Raw genomic sequence first — 17,473 nt, forward strand, 5'->3', positions numbered from 1 at the left:
CCACTTTCCATCAGGTGGGCCGTCAGCTTGTTTACCATTCCAAATTGTATAAAAAAAAATATTTATTAATATTATAATAACAACAAAATTGCAGAGACGAAAACTTGATAAAAGAAACTCATTGCTAAATTAATTCATAATAAACGAGCCACAATGCCGGTTTCCGTAGAAACCTGTCAATTATATAAATGGCAACTATGAGCATTTAGGATCCTTTTACAAATGACAAAAGTGACAATTTCACATTCAAAACAGTCGCTTTTATGATTCATATTACACAATGAAATTAGATTTATACTTAAACAAAATCGTTTGTCCTGACTATCAATACAGAACCAAAACTACTAAGTCTAAAAAGCTCTTTGGAACATAGGTTTGTTTTAAACGTAATCATCCGTAAAGATTTTTGAAAATTTCACCCTAAAAGGAAATCACGCTACAGTTAATTCTTTAAAATAAATTTTATTTTAAAATAGTTTTTTAAACTGTTATTTTTATCATGATTCTACTGTAGGTAGTTGTTATCGTTTGCTAGACATTCCTTGTACATATTATTTCTTACAGACTCTATAAAAAACGTACGGCGTGGTCATTAGTGTCTAAGCAGTCGTAGTCACAGACAAAACAAGTAATTCATAAAAAAAAATACACGACCAAACTGCCAAAAAAAGAACTAAAAAGTAAAGTATTAAAAAATTATTTTACATTTTAAAATGGCGCAATACAGCCGCTATATTGAATTTGTTACAAATAAATTTATTACTAGCAATATACTCGATCAAGTCGACCTCCACGCAGTTCCCCTAGAAACCATGGCGAATAATTCTTGTGGAATTCATCTCGATGAACTAACTTTTTTAATGGGTGCAAATGGTATGGTAACCCCGCCTGCGCTAACGGTATACGCTGGCGGAGCACCAGTAAAGGGTGACAGATGAGAATGAAAACAGGCCAGTTAGCCCATCGTGATGAATTCATCAGGAATTAACCATGATAGTTTCCAAGGAGAACTGCGAGGAGGTCGACATGGTTGGGTATATTGCTAGCAATGGGATTCTCAGTCTCCATTACTAACAATCCCTTTCCCCCCGATGACCTAACTAGCCAAGCTTTCGTTCTAACCTATTATCTAACATTGGTAAATTGTCCATGCCATTGTATACCATTAACGTAGGTGAAAGCATCATTCCATATTGATCCATTAAAAAAAAAGTTATCGTGGAATAAATAAAACTCATACACATACACGAACTCTGAAAACAACACACTTTTTTTTGGGGCCAATCGTTTAATAATCCCGGCTAAAACACCGCTTCGCCGTTGTCCATGTGCATGGGCGCAATGTAAACAAAGCGATAGCATTGTTGGCGGGGTCGACGAACCCCGACGTACACTATCGGCCACGTTTCGAGAGAGCGTTCTATGGTTATACACGTTTTGTATGCCGACAACTCTTCACTCGCCTACTTATTGCCGTGGCTACGGTGATGAGATGAAACGTTTTTTTTTAATGGGTGATAATGGTATGGTAATCCCATCTGCGCTATCGGTAAACACTGGCAAACTAAATTATGTATGCACACGAAAGATATCGAAGTAAAATTTTTAAAATGCCCAATCAAATCAATGTTTTTACAGAGCAGGTACAGGGGAATTTGCGGTTTTTGCTTAATAAATAAGTATAGAAAAAAACTCAACTGCCTGCCTCTAGGCTCTAGCCTAGATGGTCGCGTACAGCGCAGTTTTAGAGACATTTAATCCCATGAAAGCTTAGGTTATGGAATGAGCTCCCTGTCGATGTTAAAGAGACGAGAGAGTATGGGGTTCTTCGAAAAAGGGATAAAACAGATTTTTTTAATGTGTGATAATGGTATGGTAAGTCCGTCTGCGCTATTGGTGTATACTGGCAGGGCACCAGTGATAGATGACTGATGAGGATGAAAGCAGGTCGGTTAGCCCATCCTAACGAATCCTACTAGAATTAGACACGATGGTGTCCAGTGGGGACAACGTAGAGACGTCAACCAGAAAATCTTTACCACTTCCAATAAAAAAAATTAAATACCTAACTCCTGTGAAGTAATTTAAAGCTTTTGCCTATTAGAGTCAAATTGGTTAATTAACAACAGGAGATGTAACTAAAAATTTAAATAAACACAAATTTTTTTTAATACCAAAATTGTACCTCAAAACATTTCTAGTATGCAAGTAATATATTACGGAACGTACTTCGGAGGACAAATCTATTTATTATGAATAGAAATATGCAGTATTAAGGCAAACAGAAGATATTGGCCATATATAAAGGAAAAAAAAAGAAAAAAAAAAACTTTTATTTATCACTCAGCGAGCTGATGGTCCAACCGGAACGAGATCACGAGCCTCCATAGTTTCAGAGAACATAACGTCGGAAACTCGTCAATATATCACAAATGTGGGCGGAGGAGGAAAACGGAGGCGATACGATGACATAATAGGGTTGTCACTTCTTAACAACGTTTATTTTGAGAAAACGTACGTGTGACAGATTCACTTGCGTTTATGACATTTATTAAAATTAATTATTAATAAATCAATATGAAAACGCGTTCGTTACACCACGACGTAACCAATTTTATTATGAGGGGCATACATTTAGTATCTGACATGAAAAGGGTGTAAGTATAGGTGTATAGACTTGTTATCTCATTCGATCAATATTTTCATTTTACACGGTCGATGTTGCGGTCACAATTAGTAACAATATACTTTAAAACATCTACAAAAATAATGTATAAAAATTAAAAAATAATTCCCGTACAAAAAAACGTGTTAACTTTGTTAATTTTACTTACTGCTTAATTGTTTATGTAACGGATTGTCATGATCCATACCTGTAACAAAAATGTAAAATTTAAAATGTATGTATAACATAACATATATATGAATTAAAATTTTAAATCAAAATCGAGAAAATCATAGTTTAATATAGTTTCTAACAAATACATTTTACTTTGCAAAACAAAAATTAATAATAATCCCATTATTCATATTTCAAAAGTAATAAAATATCTTCAAAAGGGGGGGTAAAGAGGTTTCTTCAGGGTCGGCAATCTATCAATAAAGGGCTTCTCTTTGCCCGCCGGATGATGTGTGGGCGGGCCAGGTAGGGGCCTCGGGACGTACCTCATTACCCCGGCTTCTACTCCGGAGGCGACAACCTCCGGGTCGCTGGATTTGCAGTCGGTATACACCGATTGTCTGTGTATGCCGGCGTAGCGTCTTCAGGGTCGGCAATAATATAATGAGATTAATATAATGGGACTAGATGGCGCTTCGTTCTATGTCTGGTAGTATTTATTTTTGTTACAAGTGTCAACCCTACCAATGATAGTTTTGTGAGCGCCGATAATACGCCGAGTACCGCCCAATTTGAGCTAGGGCAAGTGAATTGCTCCAGAAATATTTAGGTTCGGCAAGTTACACAATCAGAGAAATGAGTAAATGACAACAGCATCCGACTGGGAGTGCTGGTGCCTGGCCAGACTCAGATATCATTATAGATAAGTGTTTTAGTGCTTCTTAATAGATCTGTCGTTTTTAGGGTTCCGTATGGCAATTCATAAAACTGAAATATTACAAATATGAAAATTAAAAAAAAAAAATCTTCTCTGACAGAGTTCAAAAGGGAAAAAGAGTTCAAACTTTAACTACATTTTAAAATAAAAAATCCCTTGTCGTTCATTCTCAGTTCAGTTTATCATATATATATATATATTATAGTTTCACTCGTGCTAATCTCTAAAACTGCTGAACTGATTTTAATGAATCATTTACTTTTTTGAATGATACATTTTTGTACCCCCCCACCCCAATACTAACATGTTCTATTCGGAAAAAATGTTCAATTTTACCAGTAGAAAACTCTATTAACAAGCAATTAATTCTCGACTGTTTTTTACCATAATATGCAGGCGATATATATATATATATATATATATACATAATAACATATATTATGTATATTACAGTTACAATATCTAAATATATATTGGCCCTATATAGATATATTAAATATCGGTAATTCAATACTATAATAAAAAAAATTAAGAATCCAATCGAATATACATATGTGCATACATATTCGACTTGTATCAACGATATCGAAACGGGTGATAACGTTTTTTCAGTTATCAGTATCTACGGGCACACGATATATAGATATCGAAATGGTACCCATATTACCCATATCGAATACATAATATGTATTTTATTGTTCCATAACTAATTACTACATATCCCTAGTTTCACTTTTTGAATACTACGAAAATAATAAATAACAGATTGTTAATTTGTTTTTCAACTAGAGAACAAGTTCCAGCAAGTTTTAGTTAATTAATCTAGAAACACTTGTAAAGGCCAGAAAGTCGGAATTAATTTTCTTAAAGTTTCGCTCAGTATCTTAATTGATAATGGAAGTTTATTTGTCTATGAATACTAAATGTATTAGAATTGAAAATATGAATCTTTCATATCAATTGCTTGTATAATATAACAATAAAGGGGGGAAGGGGATTGTTAGTAACGGAGACTGAAAATCCCATTGCTAGCAATATATCCAACCAGGTTGACCTTCTCGCGGTTCCCCCTGGAAACTATCATGATTAATTCCTGATGAATTCATCATGATGGGCTAACTGGCCTGTTTTCATCCTCATCGATCACCCTTCACTGGTGCCCCGCCAGCGTATCCCATTAGCGCAGGCGGGATACCACTCCGTTTTCATCCAATAAAAAAAATATATATATAACATAAAATATGTGTATATCGCTGACAAACGACTTCCATTGCAAACACACGGATAAACGACTACATATTTCGTAGATACCTACACCCTCATACCCTACAGCCTAGATAATCGCCTACAACGCGGTTTCAGAGATGTTTTCTCCCACGAACATTCAGGTTATGGAATGAGCTCCCTGTTGAGTAACAAGAGACTACAGCATGGAATTCTTCAAAATGGAGGTAAGGAGGTTCTTTAGGGTCGGCAATGCGCGCGTAATACTACTCCTGGTATTGCAGGCGTTCATAGGCTACGGTAACCGCTTACCATCAGGTGGGCCGTCAGCTTGTTTCTTGTCAGGCCTCAGTGGTATAAAAAAAACCATTGTAAATGTTGCATATTCATGCCGATATAAATTTTGAAGCTACTACCTAAATACAGTTTATTGCTCGTCAAAAAAACTGCCAGCCTTAATCTTTTTGTATAGATTTTAGAATGACCAACATACTGATGGCCCATCTGATGGAAAGTGATGGAAACCGTCGCCACTACATGCAGTGTTCTGCTCCGCAAAATACTGCCAGCGTTTATTCATTCAACTCGTAAGATTTGACTCAACCAAACTAGCATTTTTTTTATACCACTGAGGTGGCAAACAAACATACGGCACACCTGATGGTAAGCGGTTACCGTAGCCTATGAACGCCTGCAATACCAGAGGTATTACACGCGCGTTGCCGACCCTTAAGAAACCTCCTTACCCACCTTTTGATGAGCCCCATGCTGTAGTCTCTTGGGAAAACCTCGGCAGGGAGCTCATTCTATAACCTGAGTGTTCGTGGGAGAAAATATCTCTGAAACCGCGTTGTACGCGACCATTTAGGCTGTAAGGTATGAGGGTGAACTCCCTGTCGCTGGCGAGCCTTACGATTGCATTCATTGCAAATTACAATACAAGCTTATAAAAATATTACCGAATAGCACCACACTCGTGCTAATTACGTACGCGCCAAAATACCCAAAGTCACAGAAATTGCCAGTGATTTTGCATTCCGCCTATAAAACTCATAGAAAGTAGATACGCAATACGACGCGTGCGCGCGCTGTGAATAGAAATCGCGCACTTAAACAATAACTTGTGACAGGCCGCCGGAGCGTCGTAACGACTAGAGTACGCACACATTCGGAAAATGATGGAAATTGTCCACAAAGGCCAGTCATTAACTGTCCACTGCTGGACATAGACTAACCCCATAAGGAGGTTTTGCCAGTAGTTGCCACGCTTGGCAAGTGGGCTGGTAACCGCAGTTCGGGGGAAGGGATTGTTAGTAATGGAGACAAAAATCCCATTGCTAGCAATATACCCAACCAGGTCGACCTCCTCGCGGTTCCCCCTGGAAACTATCATGGTTAATTCCTGATGAATTCATTATGATGTGTATGACAGTGTAATCTGTGATGTTCGTATTGCTGTCCATGTTTATAGGTGACGATTCCTCTGTACCCTGTAAATTCACTGCCATGTTTCATCCTTCAAACCAAAACACAGCCATGCAAACACAACTGCTTTGCGGTTGAAACACGAATGGGACAGAGGTACCCAAGCAATCGGCTTTTGTTGTCTCCCTCTTTATCTATCGATAAAAAAATCGTACATTCTACTTGGAGTCTGCTGAAAATCGCAGCAGAAATGTGACACGCCGTCTGTCTGAGAGCCATAAAGGTGTTATAAAATGCAATTAGGCACAACGGAAACTATGGGGCTAGTTCACAAAAAAAAATACATATTAACGGTAAACTGTGAGAGGACAAAACGTCTGAGACTGAATGCTGCATTCGAGTTATTACGCAACTCAATTATGAACGGTTCGAAATACGTGAAGAAATATTACGCATTTAATATAAAAATGATTCATATAGTGTGAGCATTGTAATATGCAGTAGACACATACGAATATATATCTACATCTGCACTAATATTATAAAGAGGAAATATTTGTATTTTTGTGTGTATGTATGTTTGTAATGAATAAACTCAAAAACTACTTTGCTAATTCAAAAACTACTGATAATAAAAAAGCGAAAGTTTATGAAGATAAAGGAGAGAAAGGCAGAAATATTTTTATTCGAGTAAACTTAGATTTAGCATTTCTGAATAGTCATTTTTTTCATTACCGTCCGACGTTTGTATATTTGTATGTTTATTAATGAATCATACTTAAACTGGTGAATGTTACGTACACGAGGTTATATCGTAAATTAATACAGCATACTTTATATAGTGATACATACGGACAAAGCTGCAAAAAAGAGCTATTATTACATCTATTATTATTAGAAATACAATTTACAAAAGATATATATATTTTTTTATACAACTTAGAATGGCAAACAAGCTGACGGCCCACCTGATAAAAAGTAGTAACCGTCGCCTATAGACATGAGCAGTACCATGCACATAACAGAGTATACTGTTTCGCCCATGATACTCCCCACGCGTTGCCATTCCTGAAGACTCAGGTGTACCCTTATTACGAAATGATGACGATGTTTTGATATATATATATATATATATATATATATATATATATATATATATATATATATATATATATATATATATTGTTTTGTTTTATATATATAAAATATTTTTTAAATTAACTATAAGAACAGTCCCAACAATCACATCCGAACTGGTCACCCTAAGTCTAACCAACCAAATCAACAAACTATGGTGGCTGGGTGCCACTTTATTACATGGACAACATACATATTCATACACTTTTGTGCCTCCTTATCGGGACTGATCAAATGTCGGTATCAAATAGTCTGATAAGGGTACATTAGCAATATTCTATTAGACAAGTTAGAAGGATGACTCAAAAGGTATGTGAAAAAAAAATTTTATGCAATTTGGAAGCAATTTTGTTTTTGGCGTGATTTACTGGGTACAGAGGAATAACACCTGAGTCCTCAGGAATGGCAACGCATGGGGGTATCATGGGCGAAACAGTATACTCTGTTATGTCCATGGTACTGCTCATGTCTATAGGCGACGGTTACCACTTTCCATCAGGTGGGCCGTCGGCTTGTTTGCCATTCTAAGTTGTATAAAAAAAAAATGGTAACTGTCGCCTATGGATGTGAACATCACTACGGACACTACGATAACGATTGTTCCGCATATGCGTTGCTATGCCTTAACTCTAAGACATCTTCCGTACGCTGCAAATTCATTGGATAAGCCTAGCATGCGTAGTCCTAACTTTTTTTTTTATCACAAAGGTATACAAGCATACAGCTTATCTGGTGGTGAAAGGTCACTGTAGCCTATGGACGCCTGCGACACTAGGAGTACTACGTGCGCGTTGCCAACCCCGAAGAAACCTTAATATTATCTTTTTGAAGAACCCCATAATGTAGTCTCTAGGGAAAACCAATGGCAGGGAGCTCATTCCACAGCCTCTGCGTTCACGGGAGAAAATCCCTTTGAAATCGCACTGTACGTGACCATTTAGGTTCAAGCGTGTGAGGATAAATTCCGTGTCGATGACGAGCGATGCAATGATAAAAGGGAACTGTGTGGGGCATCATTTCAAACAATTCCACCGAAGATCAATTCGTTATACAAGCGGTAGAAAACATAAAGGAAGATAAATTCTCTTAAGGACTCGACACCGCCTGTGAAATTGGGATCAAATAAAACAAGAATAAAGTAAACAAGGAAATTAAACGAGTAATCAAATAAATAAAATAAAAAATATTAAACGCAGCAAAGGAGACATCGAGGTTGAATGAGCCTTCGTAAAAAGGCCGCTTTGAAATCGGTATTTGTTTGGGAGTTACAACGCCGAAAACAAATAAACAGATTCAGAGGAAAGATCCAAAGTTATAAAACACCATTATGAATCAAAGCGACCCATCAGTCCATGGGGAGGCCTATGTACGTTTAGCGACGTCTGAAATAATGATTGGTGGAAAATGTAATTGCAATGGTGGGATCATTTTCTTTCTTTGCTTTATTGCATTCCTTTTCTTTCTTTCATTGCTTTAGTTTTCCCGCCACTTCCCCATCAATCGCCATTACGTGCAGACATAAATTTTAACTGTAACTTTTATATAAATAGTTCAAACTCTTTCTTGTTTCGACATCAAAACCCAGGGGAAAGGGATTGCTAGCAATAATAATATCCAACAAGCTTATTTTATCATCAGTTTTCCCTTCACAATATAAAATTGGGGATTTAAAAAAACGTGCCTACAAACATTTAAAAGGCCAGCACATGCACAAGCAACTCCTCTCGTATTGCTGGTGTTCGTTAATGGGCGGTAACCGCTTTCCATCAGGTTGACCATCTATTCATTAGCCTCCCTACCAATAAAAAACAAAGGCCCATTTCTAGCAATATTCCCTAGAAATCGACCTCCTGGCAGTTTGCCCTGGAAATCGTTGAGGTTAATTTTTGATCAATTCATTGCGATGGACCAACTGATCTGCTTCATCCTCACCTATCATCCCCACACTGGTGTCCTGCCTGCATAAACCGATAGCGTAGGCAGAGATATCATTCCATTTTCATCCATTAAAAATGTACAATCAAAGCCTCCCAATGATTTCATTTATTTATAAAAGATACACCAACAATATGTTCACAATAATTAAACAGACTATGTTCAATGTTATAGGTAAGTAAGTAATGAAAAATGACTATTCAAAAACGCTTAAATCTAAGTTTACTTGAACAAAAAAATTTCTTTCTTTCTTTCTAAGCTTAGAGCTAGATGAACATATCAATTAGAGGCGTGTACAGCTCTTACAGATAAGTGTTAATGTATACTAAATTAACAATCATACAATTAATGAAGACTTAATTATTAATCTATATTATTAATAAGCCTAGTAAACTGCACTAAAGAATTACCAATAATGATGACGAGACGCGATGATAAACAGAATAGAATTTTTTTATCCGCTGACACGATTCATTAATTCGTACTTTGCGGATACAATAGTAACAAATTGTAAATAGTAAATCCCTTTAAAAGGCCGTCAGCACAACTGAAATCCCTTCGGTGTTTGCGGGTGCTCATAGATGGCGGTAGTCATTTATCATCAGGTGCGATGCAAACTAGGTAACCGTTTGTGTTATTAAAAAAAAAATAAAGAAAACCAAAAATTGTGTAAAATTTTTGGCACTAAGTTCTCTGTGCCTGGCGCGACTTCACATGCAGATTGATCATAGTAACATACCACTCCAAAATCATATCTTTCATACCAATCATAAAAATAACATGTAAAAGATTTTCACCACAGATACAAACACAAATTGAGAACCCTACACATGTACCGCGTGGGAAAGTGTAACGAATTCATTTACCTGTGGAACCCGATTCACCGTTACAAACCATTACAAACCTTAACGTTTGGTAAATAAAGACTATAATAGCGGCAACACGACGTGTTTTGTTTTTCTCTACGTATATAGTTACCCAGATAAATAATAATGATAGATCGGCTCACGTTTTTATCTCGCCCGCAAACTGCAATAGGCGTACATTCTAGTTAGATATAACTAGCTGAGATATCGCACTTATGGTAGAAAAAGAAATAATACATTTACTTCATCGCTGGCTGGCGGGCAAAATGCTTCGTGTATTATATTAGCGGGTTTATAAAAAAGAATACGTTCTTAATTCGAATTTTCTTTTTTACGTTATTGATACCTTATGATAAGATTCTTTATTCAAATCATTCTATCCCGTAAGGGCAGATTATAACCGATTTTTTATATACCTGGAACGCTCCAGAAAGGTTCCAGGTGTGTAAAAAATATGCTCTCGACGATAATCCCTAATGGGGCAGTCAGCTTTTGTCTACTGTCCCCGTTGTGGTGACCGCAACACTCGACATGCCCATAATACGCCGAGCATATTATAATCCAACATGGCAGGAGGGATGTTACCGCCGTCACCCGGATTAATTTTGCCTGTATATTATGTGATAATCGCTAATACTGAAGCGATTTTGATATTTTTTTTTTTATATCGAACGAATACAACTTTTGTAGTAACATTTTTCTTTTTCGAATATAATGCAAAATTTATATAAAAACAGGCAATTCAGCGTTCTAAATTTGAATCTCTTAAATTTAATATATGTACGAAACATCTCGCCCTTCGGTGCGTGCTACTCGTTTTGAAACAAGAATACTGAGAGTAATTTACTAAGCAGTATTAATTTTGTCAGAAATGAAATCTCTTTTCAAGCGAAACCTTTACTTGCGATGGTCTAATGACCCCGAATATTTGGGCCAATCAAAATAACAACATTGTGAATATTGTTCTGTATTGAAAATTAATAGATAAGAGTTTCATTCATTAATGAATATTAATATAAAGGTCGCCGGCTGCACAAAGCGCCATAAAGATTAAAATGTAATTAAGAACACAATTGAAAGGCCCAGAATCTATCCGTACGCCACGAGGGAGCAGCAAATAATTTACGTTTGTTTTTTAATATGAATTTCCAAGGCAATGGTTAATGAATTCCCGTCTTTGTAGATATTGTAACAATGAAATTATTTTTTCTCTTAATAGCTTGTTGTCCGCAAAAGTTTATTGCCCTCGAATTTAAGGGCTATTTAGGGGCCCGTAGGAGCAACAGTAAAACGGAATTCCTCAAACATCGCCACGTTTGTTACGGGCTGGATCTTTATGATACTTAGAATGGCAAACAAGCTGACGGCCGACTGACCTAATGGAAAATAGTATACGATCAGTACCATAGACATTACAGAATACGTCGAGACGTCCATGGTACCCATCGTAAAAAGATTACTAATGTAGTTGTTTGGAGGAAATAAATAACAACTAACTTGATTATTTACATAACTATAATGAGAGAATGACAGCAGAAATGATTGTGAGAAGTAAACGTCGCTGTCATGTCTGTACGTCCAGTCCGAAAGCTAGAAAGAGGTAAAATATCTATGTTTAATTAAATTAACCTACTTGATGGAGAAGAAAGTAATGATGTTGACAAGTGGCTATGAGATGAATATTTACAATATTTATTTACAGACGCCACACTAAAATACTAAGCCGAAAATGTAAAGTTAAATTGACTACTCTCAATAGCGAATATTCTTTATTGAACTCAAAAATACAGTAATAATATCAGTATTACAAGTAATATGAGAAAATATGAACTTGTCTGTAAAAGGGACTCGCCATCGACAGGGAGTTCACTCTCATATCCTACAGCCTAAATGGTCGCGTACAACGCGGTTTCAGAGATGTTTTCTCCCACGAACACTTAGGTTATGGAATGAGCTCCCTGCCGAGGTTTACTCAAGAGACTACAGCATGGAATTCTTCAAAAGGAGGGTAAAGAGGTTTCTTCACGGTTGGCAAAGCTCGCGTAATTCTCCTGGTATTGCAGGCGTTCATAGGCTACGGTAACCACTTACTCGTACCATCAGGTGGGCCGTATGCTTGTTTGCCACCTCAGTGGTATAAAAAAAAGAGATCTCTTCCAGTCAACCAGTGCTGGGCATAGGAAAATGTTGACAGACATTTTGAGTACATTTTATTGCTGAGTGTAGTTTTTTTTTGATGGGTGAAAATGGTATGGTAACTCCGCCTGCGCTAACGGGATACGCTGGCGGAGCACCAGTGAAGGGTGATAGATGAGAATGAAAACAGGCCAGTTAGCCCATCATGATGAATTCATCAGGAATTAACCGTGATAGTTTCCAGGGAGAACCGCAAGGAGGTCGACCAGGTTGGGTATATTGCTAGCAATGGGATTCTCAGTCTCCATTACTAACAATCCCTTTCCCCCCTGCTGAGTGTACTGTCCATTAATGATGTCACACTCATTATAAAATTTAGCAGCGTGGCTGAACGCATTTCGCTACTTGATAAAATATTTTACGTGAACTAGATGTTATTTTGCGGAAGTCCATATCACTGGTTAGTTGATTACAATTATTTTGTTTAATTCCCCGCTACCGTCAGTATGCGTGTAACTGCTAACACTCGAAGATTGACTATTTTTATTACCAGAAGTTCTATAACCTTCCATATTAGCCATGAATCTCCGACCGCCATTCAATCCACGCATATTTTGTGACACGTGTTTCACTTTTAAAAAGACAAAGAGACATTTTCAGACAAAGACACAAATCCTTTTTCAGACCTTTTAGAGGTATGTACATTATAATATGCAATAAGTTTTTATGCTTATTGGAATGGCAAACCAGCTGATGGTCCACTTAATGGAAAATGTAATATTAATTACTATTTAAATTAAAAATATATATATGGATTGGTAATCAAAAAGAAATGGACGGAATATGTGAAAGATGACATCGACAGAAAGAGGGTGACTAAAATGACTAGAAATAAATAAAAATGGATGAGGAAAAACATTACGCTGACCCCAAATAGATATGGGAGGCAGATGATGATGATGGTAATGGAAAGAGAGAAAAAACAGTAATATTAATGTTAGAGCGAGAAAAAAAAAGCAATTCACACATACGCTAGGTGACTGTAAATAAATTAACCAGAGTTATGAACGACATATATTGGAATTATTTTCACAATTTTAAAACATAATTTGGTTTGAATGAACGTAACTATTCAGGGTTGTGCATGCAATACCTGGATATATTACAATAAAAAGGAAAGGGATTGTTTGAAATGGTGTCTAACAGCCCTAGGTTTCCCATGGTGGTTAATTCTTGTTAAATTCGTCACGATTGGTCAACTGAGCTGCTTTCATCCTCACCTATCATTTCTCACTGGTGCCCCACCAGTATATACCGATAGCGCAGGTAAAGTTGCCATTCCATTATCACCAATTAAAAATAAATACACAATTAAATAAAATCTTATACAAAATTATAAATTTTGATTGAAAAAAAAAATGTATCATCCGAATAAAGCTCTGAACGTCCACTAAAATTATAACAAACACGTCTACTCTAGTTTTTTTCAAATTCAGAAATGTCACATGCTCACATACATTTATATTATTTGTATGTTTAAATTTTTTTGTTCGCCTGTGTGCTGGCATTTCTAAACTGCCAGTATGTAAGTATTTTATATTACGTTTATGGTGATAACATCATCATCATCATTTCAGCCATTACCCGTCCACTGCTAGACATAAGCCTCCCCCATAGACTGCCATAAGGAGCGGTCCTGAGACACCTACATCCTCTGACTGATTGGTGATAACATAAGTTTTAATTAGTTATAAATTCGAAAAACATAGGTCCATATACACGTACACAATCACTTTACATTTTACATTGAAAATTCTGCTTCAATGCCAAAACGAAATGGTCCACCAAAAACCATCGGCGGTTGACGAATTCCCGTTATACAGGGAGTACCTACTAATTAAATCAAACTTCGCAATAACCGGGCAACCCCTTATTTTGATTGCTTTCATGTAAATTCATTCCCAGCCATTCGTATTCAGTTCTAAATGAATTTCGTGTCCGACGCTATCCGACCGCAACACAGAGACATCGGAAACTTTATAAATTATTATAACGAACAAAAACAATAAACAAACTCCATACAAATACAATTCCAACTACGAACGGAATGCACTAATCGAATGTTCGAAGATTTTAAATAAAAATGATAAACAAGTTATGGGCCCAGCTGACAGTAATAGCTCTGCATAGACGATGTTTTTTGTCTGCGGACCAAATCTCCCTTCGTTTGCCTGCTCTTTCTATATTTTTAAGACCAACAGAAGATAATGTGTAAATTTTAGTCTTGTTATAATAAAACCCCTAAATTGCATGCTACAATGCACATATGTTGTGCAAATGTACAGCTTATAAAGAGGATCCGTCGTTTGCGAAGTTCTTTAGTGGTAATGGTCACACAAAATGGCCTTCCTTTAGCCCAAGGTTAAGGAAGGTTAAGGAAGCCCATTTAGTGCGGCCATTGCCACTAAACGTGGTAAAATTAATGGTAGTTGATTACAGTTAATTAATGGTTAAAAATGGCAATTGTCACTCAAATTAGGATTAATATATTGAAACCAATCAATATTTCTGAAAATATTCCCGAATGGGCGTGTAGTATAAATTAATATATAAATTCAAAGATTATATAAAAATAATATTTGAACACATTTACGAGGGATTGCGTCATCGAACGATGATCGATTTAATGGGAATGGTTGAAAAAAAATATTTTTGACTTCCAATTGGGAAAACTTGTTCACTTTCATAAAGATACCCATGGATTTCAAATTAATGTACGCTCTCTATTAAACTCTTAAGACATAAAAACCCTCTTCGTAATTCCTACTTAGAATATTCTATATCAACCTTAACACCATATACATACCATAATTATCACAGAATATTCTGTTCGTATATAAGTCTCGAATCATCGTCTATAAGCGATGGTTACTATTATTTCCGTTATCCATCAGGTGTCCATATTTGTTAGCCATTCTAAGCTGCATTAAAAACACTCTTAATATGATCTAACAGTCTAACTGATAGTGAACGGGGGGAAAGGGATTGTAAGTAATGGAGACCGAGAATCCCATTGCTAGCAATATACCCAACCAGGTCGACTTCCTCGCGGTTCCGCCTGGAAACTATCATGGTTAATTCCTGATGAATTCATCATGATGAGCTAACTGGCCTGTTTTCATTCTCATCTATCACCCTTCACTGGTGCTCCGCCAGCGTATCCCGTTAGCGCAGGCAGGGTTACCATACCATTTTCATCCATAAAAAAAAAACTGACATTGAACTGGAACCTACGACAGTGGCCTACTAAATGAGGGATCTAATGCAAGATGCCAACTCTAATGGAACCTTTTGACATGTTTAGAACAACCTCATGCTGAAGTTTTTATAAAAACAACAGTAACCTTACGAACGTCATTTATACTGAGCATTCGATAAAACTCCTGTGAAATCACATTGTACTTAATCATTTAAATGCAACTGCAATAAAATAAAGATATCATTCAAGGAAGACAAATTCTGTGTCGATGACGAGCAATGCGATGATAAAATGGGCGATGGGTATCACGTCAAATAATTATTCAGACCACAGAGACTTCGTATCAAAGATTGAAAAAGATTTAGATCGACAACAACGCATTACTGTATTACGACAGAAAATGGTCGATTCATAATTTCACCATTCTTAAAATTGGACGTTAAGGACAAAGTCTCAAAACGTACTTGTTATGGTTGTTAACAAGAAAATAATAAAATTGTCACTAATAACATTAAATGGAAGTAATAACACGCTAGGGCACGTAAAAGCTAGATAATCATGTAAATCGATAATGTAACTGTAGTTTGAATATTATAGTAACACAATATCGGTCAATAAATTAGTTTGTCCTTTACCACAACGGTTTCTTGTACGGGACATTTACTTATAAAATCGTCATATTTAATGAGCGAGTAAAATCAGGGATATCATTTGAACATTGTCGATTATGTGTATGATCTTGAGTCATTGTACCCAATAAATTTTTTAACAATCCTATCCTACAAAGAGAAAATAAGCAAGCGTTTTAGCAGCAACATTAATATAATAGAATGCTTAATAATTCTTAAACATTGTACTTAGTTCGAATTTATTTGTTGCCAAAAGAAACGGAACCATTGCCCAGTAAAAGGACTGTTGCTGTTATGGTATAATTTTTTTCTGTCATATCAACAATCCAAATGTTATTGGACCTTACTACATTAAGCGCTTAAAGTACAAATTTGCATGACACATTGAATGGATACAGCAAACCGTCACCCTTTGCTTTGACAAAGTCAAGGGATGATATCTGTAGCGAGCGTCACAAGTAATTAAGAAGCGAGCCACGCTTTGTACCGGCATCCCCTGGGATGACTTGGGGAGCTTTCTACGCTTCCCCACTTACATAATTTGTCTTAACTGCATAATCGATATCAATGTGTCGCCCTTATTTCGAATACAGTTTGACGAGTCTCATATGTCTAGGGAGGAAACGTGAGTCAACGAGATATACTCGAAACAGCGATATTATTATATTACCTTTCTGTATTCAAAATTTTCCAATAACACGCGTACATTTAATACCTCAAACGAATGTAAGTATTTAATTAACAATGAATGTGACAGTGTAACGGCACGCGAGAGGGTTGCGAGTCAAACGGAGCGCGTCTCTGTTAATGGGGTCAGCGAAATTGAGAAAAGTGAAACGACGGAGTGGGCCGGACGGGCATTTATTACCGGACCCGAGCGACAACCCTCAGCGGAGCGGGACGAGACGATACCGAGGAAAGGGACGAATTGTTGCAAGTAGCGGCCGGTGGAGGCAGTTCGCGCAGTCCGTCAATCGGCGTTTCGAAAGGACATGGACCACCCACTGGATACAATGTTCGTTAGCTCGGAATTAATAACAACATTAAGACTGTGCATGACAGCGCCACTGTCCCCCTAATCATCTTTTTTCATCCAACTAAAGGAGCGGCCACGAAATTTAAGTCGACAGCTTATATTTTGCACAGCTCTCTTAATTTATAAGAACTATAAATAATTAATTGGCCGTGCTCCCTAGAGGGACGACGTCCAGTTTACCCACATCAAGCCTGTGACATTTTAATGGCCATTTAAACGTGCAACCACGCGAGCCCTGGAACAGCTTTTGTATATTGTATAAATAATTG

General features: G+C 36.8%; 1 protein-coding gene and 1 long non-coding RNA gene across 3 annotated transcripts in view; both read right to left on the reverse strand.

Annotated features, from left to right (window-relative positions):
- LOC113513188 (max dimerization protein 4-like) overlaps window positions 1-17,473 on the reverse strand; it is a 406,434-nt gene that overhangs the window by 346,930 nt on the left and 42,031 nt on the right. The window lies entirely within an intron of this gene.
- LOC128201546 (uncharacterized) overlaps window positions 1-17,473 on the reverse strand; it is an 81,368-nt gene that overhangs the window by 36,169 nt on the left and 27,726 nt on the right. Inside the window, exon 2 of the long non-coding RNA XR_008253280.1 lies at window positions 2,835-2,873. This is a non-coding gene — a long non-coding RNA (uncharacterized LOC128201546). The remainder of the gene's footprint in view (window positions 1-2,834; window positions 2,874-17,473) is intronic.

This window comes from Galleria mellonella, unplaced genomic scaffold, assembly GCF_026898425.1.
Source record: "Galleria mellonella isolate WM207_F2 unplaced genomic scaffold, CSIRO_AGI_GalMel_v1 utg54, whole genome shotgun sequence".
Taxonomy (NCBI): domain Eukaryota; kingdom Metazoa; phylum Arthropoda; class Insecta; order Lepidoptera; family Pyralidae; genus Galleria; species Galleria mellonella.